The sequence below is a fragment of the Uranotaenia lowii genome, chromosome 3 (genome assembly GCF_029784155.1).
Source record: "Uranotaenia lowii strain MFRU-FL chromosome 3, ASM2978415v1, whole genome shotgun sequence".
NCBI lineage: Eukaryota > Metazoa > Arthropoda > Insecta > Diptera > Culicidae > Uranotaenia > Uranotaenia lowii.
In genome coordinates, this window is record NC_073693.1 from 241,009,906 (window position 1) to 241,029,004 (window position 19,099).

At 39.0% G+C, this 19,099-nt stretch overlaps 1 protein-coding gene across 1 annotated transcript in view; it reads right to left on the reverse strand.

The window, feature by feature from the left end:
• The window catches only part of LOC129753228 (phosphatidylinositol transfer protein alpha isoform), a 76,501-nt gene that overhangs the window by 42,572 nt on the left and 14,830 nt on the right, over positions 1–19,099 (reverse strand). The gene's annotated exons all lie outside the window — the stretch shown is intronic.

A 19,099-nucleotide genomic window follows, 5' to 3' on the forward strand; every position in this document is an offset into this window, starting at 1 on the left:
TAGAAATTTTAATTTCATGAACTGGTAAATAGATATGTTATGCAAATTTGAATAATAAATCAATTTCAAACAATGGCATTTGCATAAACCAAATTCGACGGAAATTTGTGCGATCATATCTGAAACATTTAGTTTACCCCTCCTGCCCGTTAAGATAAGCCGACGAACTGAAAGTAATCAAGTGCCTATTTCTACTAAGTACTCCATCTCAATATTGCATGCACGTGTTTTTCCAACCTTTCGGTACACGCAGCGGCATTTAGTTAGTGAGAAAATGTTATTATTAGCCGATGTGTGTTCTATTCTAATAAATTCTAACACCGCGATATCCGTCTTTTCGATCGTTCCAGCCAGTTTGATCTCGCTTGCCGGCTTGAGGCAATTCCGAGTACTAACTAGCTAACTTAGAGCGTTCATTCAGTACCTGCATCGGGTGAGACGCTCTGATTGTGAGTGGAGGAGCGTCATCGTAATAGATAACAAATCTCAACTCGATCTGCGGTCATTCGCTTGCTTGTTGAGCATGCTCTCTCGCTCGCATTCGCGCGTAAATTAGCTGTTCCTCTACTGAAATACGATGCTTCATTAGATTGCACCCGGGAAGGATCACCGGTACACCTAGTGCCTGCCGAGTAGAACACTGTCAGAGGAACGCATCATCATCCATTGACCTTGTTTTATTAGTCATTACAGAGAGACCGCTCTAATGCAGTGAAACAGGCTTTTTTCGAGGCGGCAGCAGAAACGCGACCGCAGGTCAAGATCAATGTTTACTTGGAGAAGGAACAGCCGAATTGAACGACCGCATGCATGAATCAGCAACGAATTTTGAGGGGGGCTTTTAGGTTATTTTCACGTCATCAGCAGAGCTGGTCGTTAATGTAACACTAAGTAAAAATCATGACGCAAACTTTTTTTTCGCAAAACAACAATAATAAAGTTAAGGTGAAACTTGTTTAAACAAGTTAGTTCACTTTGTTTTGTGAATAACTTCCGCATGCATGAATGGAAATTTATGAAATTTTCAGTGAAGTTACATACTAGTGTATTGGTTACATGTGGAAATTTTTGGGACATTCTGTCAAATGGTATTGGAGATATCACCTTATACAGAGGGTCATTGACGAAATTTTTTGGGAAGGATCGCGAAAAATTCAGGAGTGTCTTTGTGGGAGACCCTAAAACAGCTGGAAATTAACTATTCGACCAAAATTCATATGGTTAATCGTTCATGGAGTCCTAGAGGATCTAATAGTGAGCTAATTAATTCATTTCAAATTTCACTATTTATAAAGTGAAGGTGAATGAAGGATGAAACCAAAAACTTCGATTTTTTTTTCACTAGCTCGTCTAATTGACTCATAAACAGACCTGACTTCATTTCTGCTAGGTAAAAAAGTTACTCCCCGTTAAAATAAACAAAATACGGTGGTCAAATCGTGCTTAAAATATTGGAATCGCTAGCGGGGAGATATTTAAAAAAATAACCTAATGACAGCAAAAAGAACTCTTTAGCGGGCACTTGGCAGGTTTCCAGCCAAAACCTTTTCGTTGACGAGTCTCGCCTGGATGTTCCGGAGATAAAAAAGGAGAAACAATTGAAAATTTGATGTCTAGCACTTGAGGTGGCTGACGATCTGTGAAAGCTGCAAATCAGTCAGTATTACATAACTACTAACACAATGAATGGCTAAATAAACGAAGAAGTCCAGCAAACATAAAATCGCATTAAAATGATAACTCAAGTCATTAAAAACGTGACTGCGAATCGTAATTTCAACTAACGCAAGTAAAAGGTCGTAAAAATCGGTACACACAGTCGGATTAAATGGTTTAAATCGGATATGAATACGGTGTCGAATATCTCCCAAATCGTAAACTCTTATCGTTTTAGCCAGAAGTTGAAAATATGTACGTATATTGCCTCCACTTTGGTGGGTAAATGCTGTTTTTTGTTGAGTTTTATACGATTATTCTATAATGTATATGAGGCGTATAACAAAGTTGTTGAGAAATATACCTACAAAAATGGTTGCTGGGAGGCTGCCTCCAAATTCGACCTTTTTCCCTAATAACACCTCCATAGGTCCTGCAAAGTTGACACTCTGTTTTGGTTGGATTTGGAAAGGGCAATAACTCGAAAACAGAGATGGAGTGATAACAAGTCAAATATATTGTTCTTCTGACGAAGGAGGACAATCTGCTAAATTTGCCATAGCTTCGAGTAAATTAAAAATTTCAAGACGTTTTGAAAGCCAAGCTTCAGTAAAAAGGAATGTCACAAAAATTGGCAGATGTAAACATTTTATTACTAAGCAGCTTCACTGAAAATTTTATCAATTTCCATTTATGCATTCGAAAGTTATTAACAAAACAAAATGTTGCATTTTTTTTCGAATACTCTTTAGATGCGATGCTCTAACGGATGTTGATTTTCTTAAAAATTAAAAACACTGAAATATATCGAAATTAGCTGTACTGAGCTATTTGAAACGCAATGCAAAGACAATAAAGATAAGATTTCCAACAATTGAGAACACATTTCTTGGTTGCATAGCTTTGAATTAAAAGTACCATTGTCAGCAGTAGTAAGACCAGTAAAATATAAAGTTTTTTAGTATTGAAATGGAAAATTGCCATTACAATTTATTTCAGGTGGAAATATTCATATTTCACAACATTATAAATGTGAAACTCATAGAATGTCGTTGAAATGTTACTTAGCTTAGACTACCGCTTCTGAAGATAATTATCTACAAATGGCGGAAGCCATTACACCTCCTTTTCCTTAAGATTATTTTATTATTTACATAGTATTCCGTCTTACGACATAACTTGACGAACATAATTCCTAAAATTCACTCGGTCCATGGCAACCGTTCTCCAATTTCTCGGGCACCCCACGTTCGCCAGATCACGCTCCACTTGGTCTAACCACCTCGCTCGTTGCGCCCCCGCTCATCTTGTTCCTACCGGATTCGTAGCGAACACCTGTTTTGCGGGACAGTCGTCCGGCATTCTCGCAACATGTCCCGCCCAGCGTATCCGGCCAGCTTTCACCACCTTCTGGATACTGGGTTCGCCGTAGAGTCGCGCGAGCTCGTGGTTCATCCTTCGCCTCCACACTCCGTTCTCCTGTACGCCGCCAAAGATGGTTCTTAACACTCGTCGCTCGAATACTCCGAGTGTACGCAGGTCCTCCTCGAGCAATATCCATGTCTCGTGCCCGTAGAGAACAACCGGTCTAATGAGCATCAAATACAGGTTACACTTCGTACGAGGGCTAAGTCTTCTCGACCGCAGTTGCTTGTGGAGTCCATAGTAGGCACGACTTCCGCTGATAATTCGCCTCCGGATCTCACGGCTGGTGTCATTGTCTGCGGTCACCAGTGAGCCGAGATAGACAAAGTCTTCGACTATCTCCAGCTCGTCGCCGTCGATCGTGACCTTGTTATTACTGGACAAGCGGGTTCGGTCGGTCTCGGATCCGCAGGCCTGCATGTACTTCGTCTTGGACGTATTAATCATCAACCCAATCCTTCCTGCTTCGCGTTTCAGTTTGCGGTAGATCTCCTCCACCGCCGCAGATGATCTGCCGACTATATCAATGTCATCGGCAAAGCAGATAAGTTGACTGGATCTGTTGAAAATCGTGCCCCGCATTTCGCCAACCGCTCGTCGAATAACACCTTCTAGCGCCACGTTGAACATCATGCAGGATAGACCATCACCTTGTCGAAGCCTTCCTTAAGAGCAAGTTCATTCGTCTTGGGAAAAAGTGGTAGATATTTTGACACTTGTAGCACATTTTGAAAACTTTACCATGTAAAAACATTTTCAATATCTGCGGCCGTCAAGTTTTTTACAACACGTGTTCTATTTTCGCATGCTATGCTATCACATACGATCTAAAGTAACTATAGTAACCAAAGAGGTGCAATCTGATCCCTTTCGAAATAATGAGCTTACAACCCTGCTGGAAGTCTGCCTTTAGACTGCTTGGTTTTGCTCGATTGGAATGACACTGACAGGAAATCAAAAATTCCAGTCGTGACATTTCGTCTCTTTGTTTAATATAGGCTCGTTAATACGGTCGAAATAGAAACAGTGTTGTAAAAAATTCAACGGTCAAAGATCTCGAAAATATTTCCGCATGCAAAATTTTCGAAATTCCTACCGCTTTTTCCCAACACGAGTGACCTTGCTAACTTACTATACAGCATAATTGCATTTTTTTTTTCAAAATTGTTTAAAACGATCTTAGCAATTAGGAAATTTTTTATTGACAATCACAGTTTGAACTGTAGTGAAAATCAATCTTCACCCGTTTTTTTGATTTGGTAAACGAGCACAATTCATCATTTTTTCCGGCGGTCCGGCCCAATAAGGGACCGTTCACTAAATACGTGAGCACGATTTGAAATTTTCTGACTCTTTTCCCTCGGCTCCTCCAGTCCCCCCCCCCCCCCCCCCATGTAAAATAAAATAAGATTTTTCGATGCCCTTCCTCGTCAGATTTTGCGGTTTTTATTCTTCGAGAAAATGACACCTTTCATTAAAAAATTGCTCGAAAATGTAAAGATATGAAATCCAGCACTTTTTAAGTAAAACTTAACATGTAACTTCATTTTAAAAGTGCAACTATTAGAAAACAAAAGATAAAATATCATAAGCATCATATAGAAAACGTTATTTATGACATAGCATGTGAGGAGTAACCAAAATCTTTAGATTTTTTTCACAATCGAATGAACACTATAAAATCGAATTTAAGATAGGGATACCATACGTAGTTAAGAGTACATACATTTAATCTTTTTCGATCGAAAAATGAGCGTACTCTTCTTTTTGTGATATTTTACGAAATGTACTCTTTTATTGGTGAAAGGAATTAAATAAAATTTTCTCATATAAGCTCTTATTTCTTGCGATACATAAAGATTATATTCATATGAATACAAGAGATCCAACTTTTTATGTATTCGTTGCACAACACTTCAGTTTTGCATCTTTTGTTGAATGTTTCAAAGGATAGCTACTAATAGAAGGAATCACGAGTACGTTCACGATTTCCAACGAGATATTTCGTTCCAAAATTAGCGCCTTTGAGTATGCGATGAACTCCTGGACATTAGGTAATATGCATAACTACATAGTGCACAAATCAAAAGCGCACGAATCAGCAATAATGTTTTAAAGAGTAAAAAAACCTCTATGAAAAACTCTTTTAAAAATGCAGTTTATTTTTATCAAACTTTGAGTAATACAACTTAAAATACTGTGTATGTCTCATGTCACTTGTCAGTCACATATCTTGCAAAAAATTGGCGGTATTTGAATGACCTAAAACTTCATGGTTTTTGAATAAATAGTGTTAATCTTTATAATTTTGAAAAAAAAAATCAATGTACCCTTTTTGGCGTTGCAGGATATGGTAACCCTAATTTAAGATAAAGAAGGTATGGTAATATTTTTTACCTGAAAACTAGGTATTATAATTGAAATTTTTTTAACGACACTAAGCTTAAAACTTTGATCCAATTCAGCGTTAAGCTTTAAGCGTTTACCGATGTTTTTTGGTAAATCTATTGTAAAATTTAGAGTTAATTTGGGCCTATCCCCAAAAAGTAAAGAAGAATTTTTTGAAGTCGGTTTAAAAATATGATCGAATGAAGTTTAGGGGTAGCAATGCTCCACTTTCCTTTTATCTCTTATTTTTTTCTTATTAATTTCTCAATTAAAAACATTCATATGATGTAAAGCGAAAAGCGACGATTTTTTGGAATAATGTGCTTCAGTGTTTTTGGTGGCAGAATGGTTTGATTGGTAGTTGATTGGTAAATGGCTTAACCTAACATCAAAAATTGTCAACAAAAGGCAAGAAGAAAAAATCTGAGTTATGTATATGGTTTTGAATGACTGTGATGATTTGTTTGACGAAAAATCCAAGGTCACATTTCGTAAGTGAGATGTTTTAAAATCCCCCCTTGTAGGAGATCGTAAGCAAATGTGAATACCATCAACTTTTTTAGTTGTTGGCGCATAAGTGCTGTTAAGTTGAACTAAGCAATTTTGCTAAGAAATATTTACTTTCCTCTAGCACAAAGTGGGATCCGGTCCTGATCAAAATCAGTGGCTGTTGGTTTCTGAGAGTTTTATCGTCTTTTTTCAGTTTCAAACTCCGAAGAAAATCGAGGCGGTACAAACTCTCCGCGAATGATCTAAGTTTGGCGAACAAAATAAAAGCTGATGAATCCTCAACGATCGTTCTTCCTGTCTACCGATACTTTATATTACGTAGCTGGATACCTTATATTTAAACCAATGAACTGAAAACTCAAAGATTTCAAGGGGCATCTTCGGCTAACAACTCTTGATGTCTTTCCATGGAGTACACTCAGCCTATGAAGCACATTCACTGCTAGACTAGGGTTACCAGATCCCACATCACCAAAAAGAGTACATTGATATTATTTACCCGAAAAGTCGGGAGAAACGATATAACTCCGGTTTTTTGAGCTTCTAGCCATCAGGTTGATACATTTAATTATCAAGCTTTGCGCCCGGAAGGTACGCAAAACAGAAGGAAAAGTATGTACATATTTCGTATTATCTGAGGAGCCCTCGATTATCTTTAATAAGCGGGGTTACACTGTAATTAGAAACCAAGATATTTCAATTCAATCAAATTCTGTCAATTTGCTGAGTTATGCAAAAGTTGATTATTCGAAAAGATAACAAAATTTAGATGTTGCTGATACTGAGAAACAACAAAAAACGTTATAAAACAATCCATTTCCATTTTTTTTATTGACGCTTACATTTCCTTTACAATCATTATTTGAGATTTGTGCGCATTTAAGCATATTACCTAAATTGTGTAGGTACATATTGATTACTGTTTGCATACTCAAGGGCGCTTATATTACGACTAAATATGCATATTAATGAAAACAAGATGTTATAGTATTTGTTTTAAGCTGTTATTCCTTTCGTAGTTTTGGTATAGAATGTGATACAACCTCATAAAATGAAAGATAGGTTTTTCTGATCAAATGTCTTTCAACAAAAAAAAAAAGAGTACATTTGGTGAAATTTCACAAAAAGAAGAGTACGCCCATTTCGCGATCGAAAAAGAGTACATGTACTCTTAAAAGAATACATATAGTAACCCTATGCTAGACGCCCTAAACAATTCCTGCTCAGACTCTGGACCCTCAGTATCCGCAAATCTTGTCGAACTGCCATTTTTTTTTTTTTTTTTTTTTTGAAAAAACAACATTAATACACAGAAAATTATCAAGTTTTCCCAGTTTGTTTATAGAAGTGAAAAGATGTCTCAATTTCAATTTGCAACATACTTATGTATGTATTAGAGATGTACCGAATATTCGGTCGGCCGAATAGTTAAGCTAAGTATTCGGTCGAATAGGCCGAATATCTATTACAGACTTGTTACATTTTTCAAATGATTTTGGATAATTTATAAAATATCCAAAGTAATGTTATAAAAGCTACACAATCATTAAAAACTTATGGTTTAAGCAAAACATCTAAGGTGTATCCGCGTATCTTTCATAGTTAATTGTACAGGAGAATGCTGACAAGTATCGCTTTATACATTGATTATAGTTTATTCCAGATTTTCTGGATATATTCATGCTTGCTTATAAATCCAGTAAAGATTCCAGAAAAGTCAAATCTGGCCGGGATGTCCAGATATTGTTTAAAGCTTCCCGAATTTTGCTCGGGTTTATTCAGATTATTTGTTAAATCAAATAAAAAACTCAAATTTCTCTTTAAAAGTTTTTTTTAATTTTATTTTTATTACAACTATTTACAACCTCTGATACATAGCTGGCCAAGTGGGTATCGAAATAATATTAATCTATCTATTAATCTATGATACTACTGGTTACAAATCGATTTCACAATCTATAAAAAACTTTTTTTTATAAATATGGATGTCACATTTTTTCAACAGGATTTGGATGTCAGGAACCACGCGTTTGTCCAAAAGTATCCTCCAGATGATGCTCCGTTTTGCCTCGAAGTTAGGGCATAGGAAAAGGAAATGATCAGGATCTGCATGTGTTGCTCCACAGTTGCACATAGCGTTTGGTATAATCCTATTTCTATACAAGTGCGCAGGTAAACGGGAGTGATTACTGATCAGTTTTGATAAAATTATTATTTCTCTTCTGTCTAGTTGCAGCTGATGAAACCATGGGAATGTGTTAACTTTAGTCAAAATACTATGACAAAATCGACCTTTGAGTCCAGCATTCCACGCACTTTGCCATCGATGCTTGGCGTTTTGTAAAATCGGAAAAGAGAGATCATGGCTTGTGATTGTGTATTCCTCTGGTATACCATCTCTACACGCCAGTTTAGCTTCTTGATCAGCCCATTCATTTATCTGGATGCCTCGATGTGAGGGAACCCATACAAAATTAATTTCAGTACCCTGACGTTGAGCTGAAGAGGTCATCTTTTTGATATCAAACCATGCCATGGAGTTCGACGATCGAAATTTGTTGCTTTGAAGGCTACGAAGACTGCTCATGCTATCAGTGATGATAACATATTTACCTGTTGGAAGTTCGGAAATAATAGAAACCGCTTTCCGAATGGCAAGTAATTCCGCTGAGTAGACATTCATTGAAGGATGGAGTTTGATGCTACATATTGCAGCATTAAAGTTATTGACTACTGCGTAACCAACACCCAGTAAATCCTTTGATCCGTCTGTGGCCAAAACGTAGTGTCCAGCATATTTCTGTTCCAGTAAATTGTCGACTAATGTAACAGTTGGAGTTTCCTGTTGTTGTAGATTGGCAACAGACAAATCAATCGAAAGTGCCGTTTTTCTTACACCCGCGTTGTACAGGAAACATGGGAGATTATCCAGAGTATTTTGCAAGGGAAAAAAGTCGTTCAAGTGCTGTAAAGCCCTTCGAATGCCAGTGGCGAAGGATCTCGTTTCCAGAGTTGGTTCTACAAACTGCTGATGCCATGATTTCAAAAATGCTCTTCTGTTGACGAAGCGTATTGCCGATGAGTCTCTTCTTATACTTAGTGGACAGAGGCCAGCCAGGACATCAAGCGATCCTGTATGTGTAGTTTTTTGTAGACCCTAAACATACTCGGATGCATGCCCACTGGATTCTTTCTAGTGTTAGGCTATCCTTAGAAGTCAAGTTTGTCATCAGCACGGAACCATACTCAATGATCGACCGAATGCACGTTTTGTAGATGTGAATCATTGCTGATGGGTGCGCTCCCCAGTACTGTCCAGCGATACTTCGAAGAAAATTAATATAGAGGGTTGTCCGTTTTTTTGATTAGCTGAATATGGCCTGTCCAAGAAAGATTTCTAGTCAAGTGCATGCCTAGAAGTTTCATCGAACTAACAAATTGCAACGATTCATTATGCATCACGATATTAGGCACTGTACGAGGTTGCCGATTTGTGATTAGAAGGCATTAACTTTTTGTTCGGGAGATTTCCAATCCAAGGAGCGTAAGACCATGAATCAGAATATCTATCCCCGACTGAAGTGCTCGGCAACTGTTGTCCAAATTGTTTCCCCTGACAGCAAGTGTGGTATCGTCAGCATAGTTAACCTTGATCAATCCTGACGGTAAATTACGCAACAGTCTTGTCATTATGACGTTGAAACAAATCGGGCTGAGGGGTGATCCTTGAGGGAGGCCTTTCCAGGTTGTTCTTTTTATCATACTAAGATCATTTCGACTTGTGGATAGAATCCTTTCCCTAAAAAGTATATAGATACTGCGAGTGAGACATTCTGGTACTTCTAGTGCTCTTAGTTCTTCAACGAGTAATCCAATTTCAACATCATCGTAAGCGCTTTTGATGTCCACGCTGCATACAACAACATGTTCTTGGTTTTCTAAGGCATCTGTAGCTTCCTCCAAAAGAGGAAAAAGGGCGTCCATGGTTCCTTTATTTTTCCTGAATCCGCAAATTTCACTAGGAAATATGTTGTTGCTTTCTAGAAACCATTCTAATTTTTCTTTGATTAGCATTTCGTAAATTTTGCGAAAGCACGAGGCTAATGCTATTGGACGAATACCGGAAGCTACGAGGGTATCTTGGTTTGGTTTAGGGATTGCCACAATTTTGAAAATTTGCCAAGCGCATGGTATCACTCCATTGGAAAAAACGTCGTTGTAAATTTTAGCTAAGCAGCGTAAGGCAACAGGTGGAAGATTTTTGATGACTGAGTATGGGATCAGATCTACTCCTGGAGCTGAATCTTTCCCAGTTTTCATAACTGATTCGATATCCCGAACCGTGAAAGAAGAATTTTCCAAATGTTCATCACATTGGCAAGTTGAAAAAACCAATTCAGGACCTATCGAGGATTGCGGTGCTATTTTGTCCAACAAGCTGTTCAAAGTGTCCTCTCCAATTGCTTGAGCCGAAGATGTCGCACCATTTCTAAAATTACTAGCTAATCTCCACAGAGAATGCAGTGTTGTCGTTGAATCGAAATCGTTGCAGAAAGAATGCCATGACTCAGTTTTCTTCCGTCTTACCAGACTTCTAAATATTCTTTCTTTAATCGCATACCGTTCATAAGACTCAAGAGAAAGACTTCTTTTCCAACTTCGAAAAGCTAAGCGGGTTGCTTTTTTAGCTGCAGTCAACTCTTGATCCCAGTATGGCTGTGGACACTTGTTGAGATTTGAACCTCGTCTTGAAGTTGGAGTTGCGTACTCCAAAGCTTCCCAGATTTTTTGAAAGAAGTCTTCGAATGTTGAGATGTTGAGGCCAGATATATCATCTTCCAATTTGTCAGAGAACATCTGCCAATCAGTTCTCCTAACATTTAATCTCGAATTCATGCGGTGGATTACTATGCTATTAGATCCAAAAGTAATGGGGAAATGGTCACTACCATTTGGCGAATCCATAACGTTCCAATCAAAGTCCAGACTTAGATCAGATGAAACCAGAGTGACGTCAATAGCACTCCACGTCCGGTTTACATCAGTTGGCAGTTGGCAGTTGGACTGCCAGTGTTCAGCACAACAAGATTACTGCATTCCAAAGCTTCAGCTAAGTGTAAGCCACGAGTGTTATCCGTTTCATTGCCCCATAGCAAGTGTTTGGCATTAAAATCTCCTCCGATGATGTGTAGGGATCGCAGCAAAAAATTCCTCAAATTTTGTTTTGGGCACTACCGCTTGATGATGAATATATAATGAAACCACCGTTACAATTCCAAAACTGCATTTGATTTGACATGCTGTGTGCTGGATATCGAAGAAACCAGGGACAGTAAATGCTACCGCCCTCAGTTCTTTTCTAATGGCAAGTGCCACTCCCATAGAATTGCTCCTATAATCGGTTCTAAATACATCAAACTGAGGAATAATAAATTTCTTGGAGCGGTCCAAATGCGTTTCATTCAACAAAATTACGTTAGATTCCATTGAATGATTCATATTAATAAGCGACGGTTTTTTGTTTAAAATTCCTCTACAGTTCCATTGAATGCAACGTAGTGGAATAGCAGAACTTTCTTCAATCGATGTGAGCGTCTATCATAAACGCAATGAACCTAGATATCCTCTCACATTCTGCATCAAAACGGTAGTTATTTTCTCCATGAATTTGTCCCTCAGCTCTTCATCCTCTATTTCGCCTAAAAAAAAGTTTATATATTTTGTGTTCGATAACGTTTTTTAAAAAACTCAAAAAAAACATACTTTTTTCCTTTTTTTAATTTATTTTTTTCAAAAAGCGTCCAGAATGCCTGACCGTGTGGATAAGTGTGGTTGAATTGAAAGTATGTTATGCTTAAGGTTGAAGATCATCTTTCTTTTCGACTACTATTTATCTAATTCAATATCATAGAAGCTATTTCAAATTTCTTGGCACCTATTTCGACATGTTTTGTCGCAAATTTCACAGGTACGCAATCTCTTTGGTGATAAACGCCCTAGAAGCGACTAGCCATCTGATATCTTTTCAGTTATTGGTGACATTTTAAAAATCAGAAAGACCCCTACCTAAAAAATATCTTGTTATACATCATCCGATAATATCGTCTGATTCAAAATAATCGACTAAAAATATGAGGGGCATTAATATGGAAGAAATAGAAAGCATTGAAATAATAGCATTGAAATTCATTAAAAACTCAATAGAATATTCAACCAAATATTCGTTTGGCCGAATAGTTGAAAAGGTCAATTCACTGTACATTAAAGTGGTAATGGATTTAAGGGGAAAATTTCATCATCGAATTTTGGAATCCGACCATATACTCTCAAAAATCTAACCTGTGCAAAGTTTTGGCGCAATCTGACTTGATTCAGGGGTGCCTCAAAGCGCTCAAAGTTTCAGTTATTTTACCCTCAAAAATCATCTAAGGGGGAAGAACAAAGGAAATCGGAAAATATACTGGTCAAAAACGACTTTCTGTGACTTAGTCGCAGAGTGGATTTGATTTAAATCAAACTGATTGTAATCATGATTTAAGTCACAATTTGAAACATTTGATTTATATTTGTAATTTAAATCCAAGTTTGTACCCAAATTAATTGAATACCTGAAATTACTGAAAACTCAGTGCATTTGGAATGGATTTTTTTTTCTTGGACCTAATGGACATTCCGCAAGTTGTGGTTGTCGAGGATGCTGAGTTGGTCAGGACCTTCAATAAAAACTGTTCATACTGAGATTGTTTCAATGCGTATCCGTGTTGTCAGAGAACTTCCATCGGTCACAATGGGGCTGGTTCCTAACTGAAGATGAAATAATAATATGAACGTTAGGGGCCATTCACATACCATATGGACATGACTATCGTTAACTCGCTAATAGAAATTAGATGTGTTTGTCTGTTTTGAGGCGTTAGAAACATAGTCGAATTGTGGTGAATTTAGTTGGAAAAGCATTGGCTTTGCATTGGTCTTTGGTGAATGTATAAAATCATGAATCATTAATGTTACACATACACATATACAGCCTTTTATTCCACTGAATTAAACAACTCAGCTTTATCAAATGATGGAAGAACCCTTGAATGCTAAATTATTTGCCTCAAAAAGCAGTTTATTGAACAAGTCGGTGTTTAATAAAAAACAATCTGATTGAAATTTAAAAAATCCGATTTAAATAAAAAGTAATCCGATTTTTTCGATTTTCTTGAAAAAAAAAATCATCTAAGCATTCGGTTTTTCGAATAACGGTCCCATAAAGTAGATTTTTGGTCCAATAATTTTTGTTTTGCGATAACACCAGATCTCGACGTTTCATGCATTTTTAAATTATTTGGCATACAAATTAAAATTTAATAAAAATATTATTTTGCTTCGAGCCGTAAAATATGATTGGCTTCTTGCTTGAAATACCGTAGGCTTCGAGTCGGAAAAACGTTGGCTTCGAGCCTGAACACTAAAATTCCTTCCAAATGTAATCTTCTTTTATTGATTGGTTGTAAAAACAGAGTAGGAATAAACGCTGATCTTTCCCATATTGCACCGGAGCGAGTTACGTTTAAGTTGGATGGACTAGCAGCATAGGGTGTCGTCCAGAAGTTATCCCAGACATTTGAACTGGCACACTCGATCAATTATCGTATTGCTTATACGGATTGATGGCAGCTGTGGTACGAAACGACGACCGGAGTTGAATAACATGTATGAAGTTTTTGATAGGTTCACCGAAAGCAGGTTACAGTCGAAGTATTGTTGAAGAACTTGCGGGTCCAGTTTTATCGGGTACACGAATTTATCAATACGCGTGTTTCTACATCGTATTATTTTCGAAAAATCCATTGATATAACGAATCTTAAAAGTGATCAATATCACTTAAACATATGCTTTAGCACTTGTAGAAGAACAATCGAGTGTTGAAATTTAACTTAAAAAAGTGGAAGGTTTGATAAAGCGAAAATCAATTTTATCGCATTGTCACCATTGTGTTTTCTTGGTGACCCGAGTAAACAGTGTACCTAACCAAAATTAAGTTGAAAAGTTGATTTTCTCATTGTCGTTCAACTAAAAATCTGAACCTCTGAGGGAACTAGACGTTACCCCGCCATGGCGGGAACATCACCGGGGATTCCTCCCTATCCAGTTGAAGGAACATTACCAGCTTATATGACAACTCGCCACAACGATGGAATACTACGTGTGTTATTGCTCCGCGCTAGGAAATCAAATGAAAAAGAAATACCCGAAACTCAAAACTCTCAACCAAATCAACAAATGGAGGAAGAGAGATTACCATCAAACCCATTTATCATTGCCCGTTCCATCGAAGCAGTTATCGGGTACGAAAACCGGTCCTTTGTAACAGCTACAAAAGAAGCGCGGGGTACACGGTACGTTCTCCGTACACAGTCTGCCCAATTGTACAAAGCTCTTCTCGGAATGTCTCACTTATTAGACGAATGTAGAACCCCTGTGGAAGTTGTCGATCATCCAAGACACAATTTTACCAAAGGAATAGTCTACGATGCTGATACAATCAATGTTGCTGAACCAGATCTCTTAAAGGAACTGCAAGATCAAGGAGTTACAGCTGTTAGAAGAATAACCAAAAAAGTGAACGAAGACACTCTAAATACACCCTTGATTGTACTAACCTTCCGGGGCACCATACGACCGGATCATATATATTTCGGATTCATTCGCATCAGCGTTAGAACATACTACGATAGCGTCCAAATATGCCGTAACTGTGCAGCTTACGGGCATTCTCCTAAGTATTGCACTAGTAAATCGGTGTGCCTCACTTGCTCCCAAAGTCATCCAACGATTGAAAACCAAGTCTGTGCAAATCCCCCTTTTTGCTGTCACTGTGAAGGCGCCCATTCTCCGGTAAGCAAATTGTGTCCTGTTTTTCGTAAAGAAGAAACAGTGATACGCCTTAAAACGGACCGGGGAATTTCTTTCTTCGAAGCCCGAAAATTAATAGAAGAGTCGTCAAAAGCCCCCAGCTACGCTAGTAAAGTTCAAAACAGACTGAACGATAACTCGGACAAAGACCGTGAAATCAAAATGCTACGAGACGAACTTCTTAAAATTCGTGAGCAAATGAAAGATTACGTTGCACTCAAATCAGAATTAGAAGCCTTAAAACAAAAAATCATTCCTTCTACACCAACAACAGGAACAACAACTGATCGAGCTAGAACGGCAAAACCAACCACTACAAACATCTCTCCTGCCGAAATTCAACAGCAAGAAAAAAATCGCGTCTCTCGAAAAGATTCGGGTCCAAAACAAACTAACGCAATTAATCAAACCCAAAGAATCTCGAAAAATTACCCTCAGAACTCCACCAATCGGATTGCTACTCGTAGTATAAGCAGGAAAAGAAACATTGACATATCTCCCACAGCAACGGACGCTGAAACTAAGAGATTAATAACCTGTCCCGAACCCAGTCAAGAGGTCATCATATCCTCTGATGACGTTGATATGCTTTTCGGCGACAGCAATTAAAACAATCTTTACATCGTAAAGAACCAACTTTTATTTCCTCCGATATGGCTTATCATATAAAACAAATTAGTATAACATCTACCAGCAATAACACACAAAAAAGAACCATCACTCCCGTTAAAAAAAACACTTCACGCAATCCAAGAAGAAGGCACTCCACCGGATCGTCGTTTCCAGAACCGAATGTAGAACATTTCACCATTGAAGACAACACTATACCGTGTCACCAATCATCACTACCCCCGCCCAGCCTTTCACAGGCCCCGCCGTTGATCCAAGGGACATCGGCGGTTGCTAGTGTTTGGCAACCGGGTGGTACTAAGGTCAGTACCCATTCCGCTTCGGAAGAAATAGTTGCTACTCCTCCAACAATTCCAGGACTTGCACCCTACTGGGAACCAGGCGAGGGAACCAGAGTTCGTCTTGCCCCAAGAAAAACGCGGACACTTTCGACTTCGACCGACACCTTTGAATCTCGAGCACGACTGAACAGCTGTAGCCCCATCGAGGATCTCATGCTCCAAAATCCAAACAGGGTCATTTCTCTTTCGCTCAATTCCTGGATTAGCGAATCGACCAACCTTCCACACAACTGCTCTGAGCAGGAGATCGCAGAACACATCATAGACCATCTAATAACAACCAATATCAACACCCAGCTGAGGTACTCATCATCACCTCCCCCGCACAGCCTTTCACAGGCCCCGCCGTTGATCCAAGGGACTTCGGCGGTTGCTAGTGTTTGGCAACCGGGAGGCCCACAGTTTGCTGTATCCAGCTCCACAAAACCAAACAACAGATCTACTCTGAAGGATTTCGCCAAAACATCACTAACACCCCCGCTCGGCCTCTCACAGGCCCCACCGTTGATCCATAGGACTTCGGTGGTTGCCAGTGATTGGCAACCGGGTGGTACTAAGGTCAGTACCTAATCCAATGCAAAAAGAAACAGCTGCTACTCATCCACCATTTCCAGAACTTGCGTCTGACTGGCAGCCAGGTGAAGGAACCAGCTCCCGTTTCGAACCAAGGCAAATTTCTTCAAGCCCAGCTGTGATGATTTCATCGAGCTCTCCAAACTTAACACAAGCAGCCAACGAAGAAGCAGAAGCTAGATCACGTTCTACGTCAACCGATTCCCATGAATCTCAAGCCCAACTGAACGACAGTTGTAGCATCTCCCACCGTCTGGCTCTCCAGTGGAATATCAACGGTTTGATGAACAACATAAATGATCTCACTCTCATCGTCACACCCAACCCCCCCGAGGTACTCGCCCTTCAGGAGCTACACCGAGTCAACTCCTCTGTACTCAATTCTTGGTTTGGTGGTAGGTACTCATGGTACACGAAAAACGGCGAGACCAGATACCAAAACGTAGCAATCGCCATTCGAAACCCCACTCCACATACATTGATAGCTTTAAACAGTCCTCTCCTATCGATCGGCGTTAAACTTGAATCTCATACTCCAGTTTCAATCGTATCAATTTATTTACCTCCCGGGAAAATCTCCGAGTTGGAGAAACTTCTATCTGACTTGTTTTTTCAACTTGAACGGCCTTTTATCGTACTCGGAGATTTTAATGCACATCACCAATCTTGGGGATCCTCAAGATCAGACTCTCGGGGAAACATTATCTTCAATACAGCAGAAAAGTATAATCTCACTATTCTCAACAATGGGACAGACACTTTTCTTAGAGGCCAAACTAGATCTGCCATTGATCTATCAATATGCTCGCCAGGTTTTGCAAGTACATTTGATTGGATGGTTCACCACGACACCAGAGGAAGTGATCATTTTCCAATCGAAATAACCAGAAGAACAACCCTACCTTCTCTACAACGTCGCAAAAAATGGTCTTATGACAGTGCTGATTGGGAAAAATTCGAAAATTTGTTATTTGAACGGGTAGACAGCCACATTTCATATACAATCGATGAGCTTAACAGCATTGTTTATGAAGCTAGCCTCGAATGTATTCCTCGTACGGGTGGTAGAGCGGGTAGGAGAGCGACTCGATGGTGGAATGACGAAGTTAGAATCGCAGTAAAGAAACGACGCAAATATCTACGTGCACTCAGAAAACTAGCTCAAGGAGATCCACGACACACCGAATACCATCAGAGATACTGTGCCGCTCGGAACTCGTGCCGTAAAATATTAGCCGAAAGCAAAAGACGCTGCTGGGAAGAGTTTTTGGATGGGATCAGTCCCCAATCATCGAGTACCGAACTGTGGAACCGAGTAAATTCCTTGAATGGAAAACGCCGATCGCAGGGTTTTTTTTTGAAACTTAACGGGAAATTTACTGAGGAACCATCAGAAATAGTGGAAGGGCTTGGAAATTACTTCCAAGACCTCTCCGCTTCCGCTAATTACGATCATGCCTTTTTGATTTCAAAGGCTAAAGCAGAGGAAGAGGGGATTATATTCAATCATATGACCAATCTTGAACGGGACTACAACCTGGTGTTTAGTATGAATGAATTAATTTTCGCCCTTGACAATTCTAATGGAAAATCTACTGGACCTTGTTTAATTGGGTATCCTATGCTAAAACGGTTACCTCTCCCAGCAAAATCTGCACTTTTGAAATCTTTTAATGACCTTTGGTGTCAAGGAACGTATCCTGAATGCTGGAGAAACAGTCATATCGTGCCAATCCCAAAAAACGGCACACAAAGTAGGGAGCCTAGTCACTTCAGACCTATAAGTCTCACAAGTTGCCCTTCCAAAGTTTTCGAGAGGATGGTGAATCGGCGTTTGGTAACTCTATTGGACGAAAACGAATGGCTCGACAATCGACAGCATGCTTTCCGTCGAGGCCGTGGAACCGGCACTTATTTAGCCATTGTGGGCGACGTCATTGAAAAAGCAATCTCAAACGGTTTACACGTAGATATTGTTTCCCTCGATATTTCTAAAGCCTACAACAGAACCTGGAAGCTGGGGATCCTGAAGCAATTAAAATCTTGGGGAATAGACGGTCGTCTTGGGAAATTCATATCTAATTTCTTATCTGATCGAACGTTTCAAGTAGTTGTTGGAGAATCACTCTCATCAATCAAACGCGAAGAAAATGGCGTACCACAGGGATCAGTATTGGCAGTTACACTCTTTTTAATAGCAATGAACTCAATTTTTTCTGTCTTGAATAAAGGAGTTCACGTTTTTGTATACGCTGACGACATAATAACTATAGTTACAGGAAAAAGTTTGAAGATCAACCAACGGAAGTTGCAATTAGCAGTTAATCGAATTTCAAAATGGGCGAAGTCAATAGGTTTTTGCATGTCAGCTGAAAAAAGTGTTAGAAGTCATGTTTGTCAAGAAAATCATCATCCATGGAAGTTCAAAATAGAACTTGACCGAAAAGAAATTCCGTATCGCAAAGAGCCAAAAATACTCGGTATAACGTTTGACCGCAGATTTTCTTTCGAACCGCACTTTAGAAGAGTGAAATCAGAAATAACAAGCCGATCGAGATTGATTAAAACTATTAGCAAACGTCACAATGTGAACAATCGCCGTACGATTCTCAGAGTTGGTAACTGCGTAGTAACGAGTAAACTGCTATATGGTCTGGAAATCACCAGTACA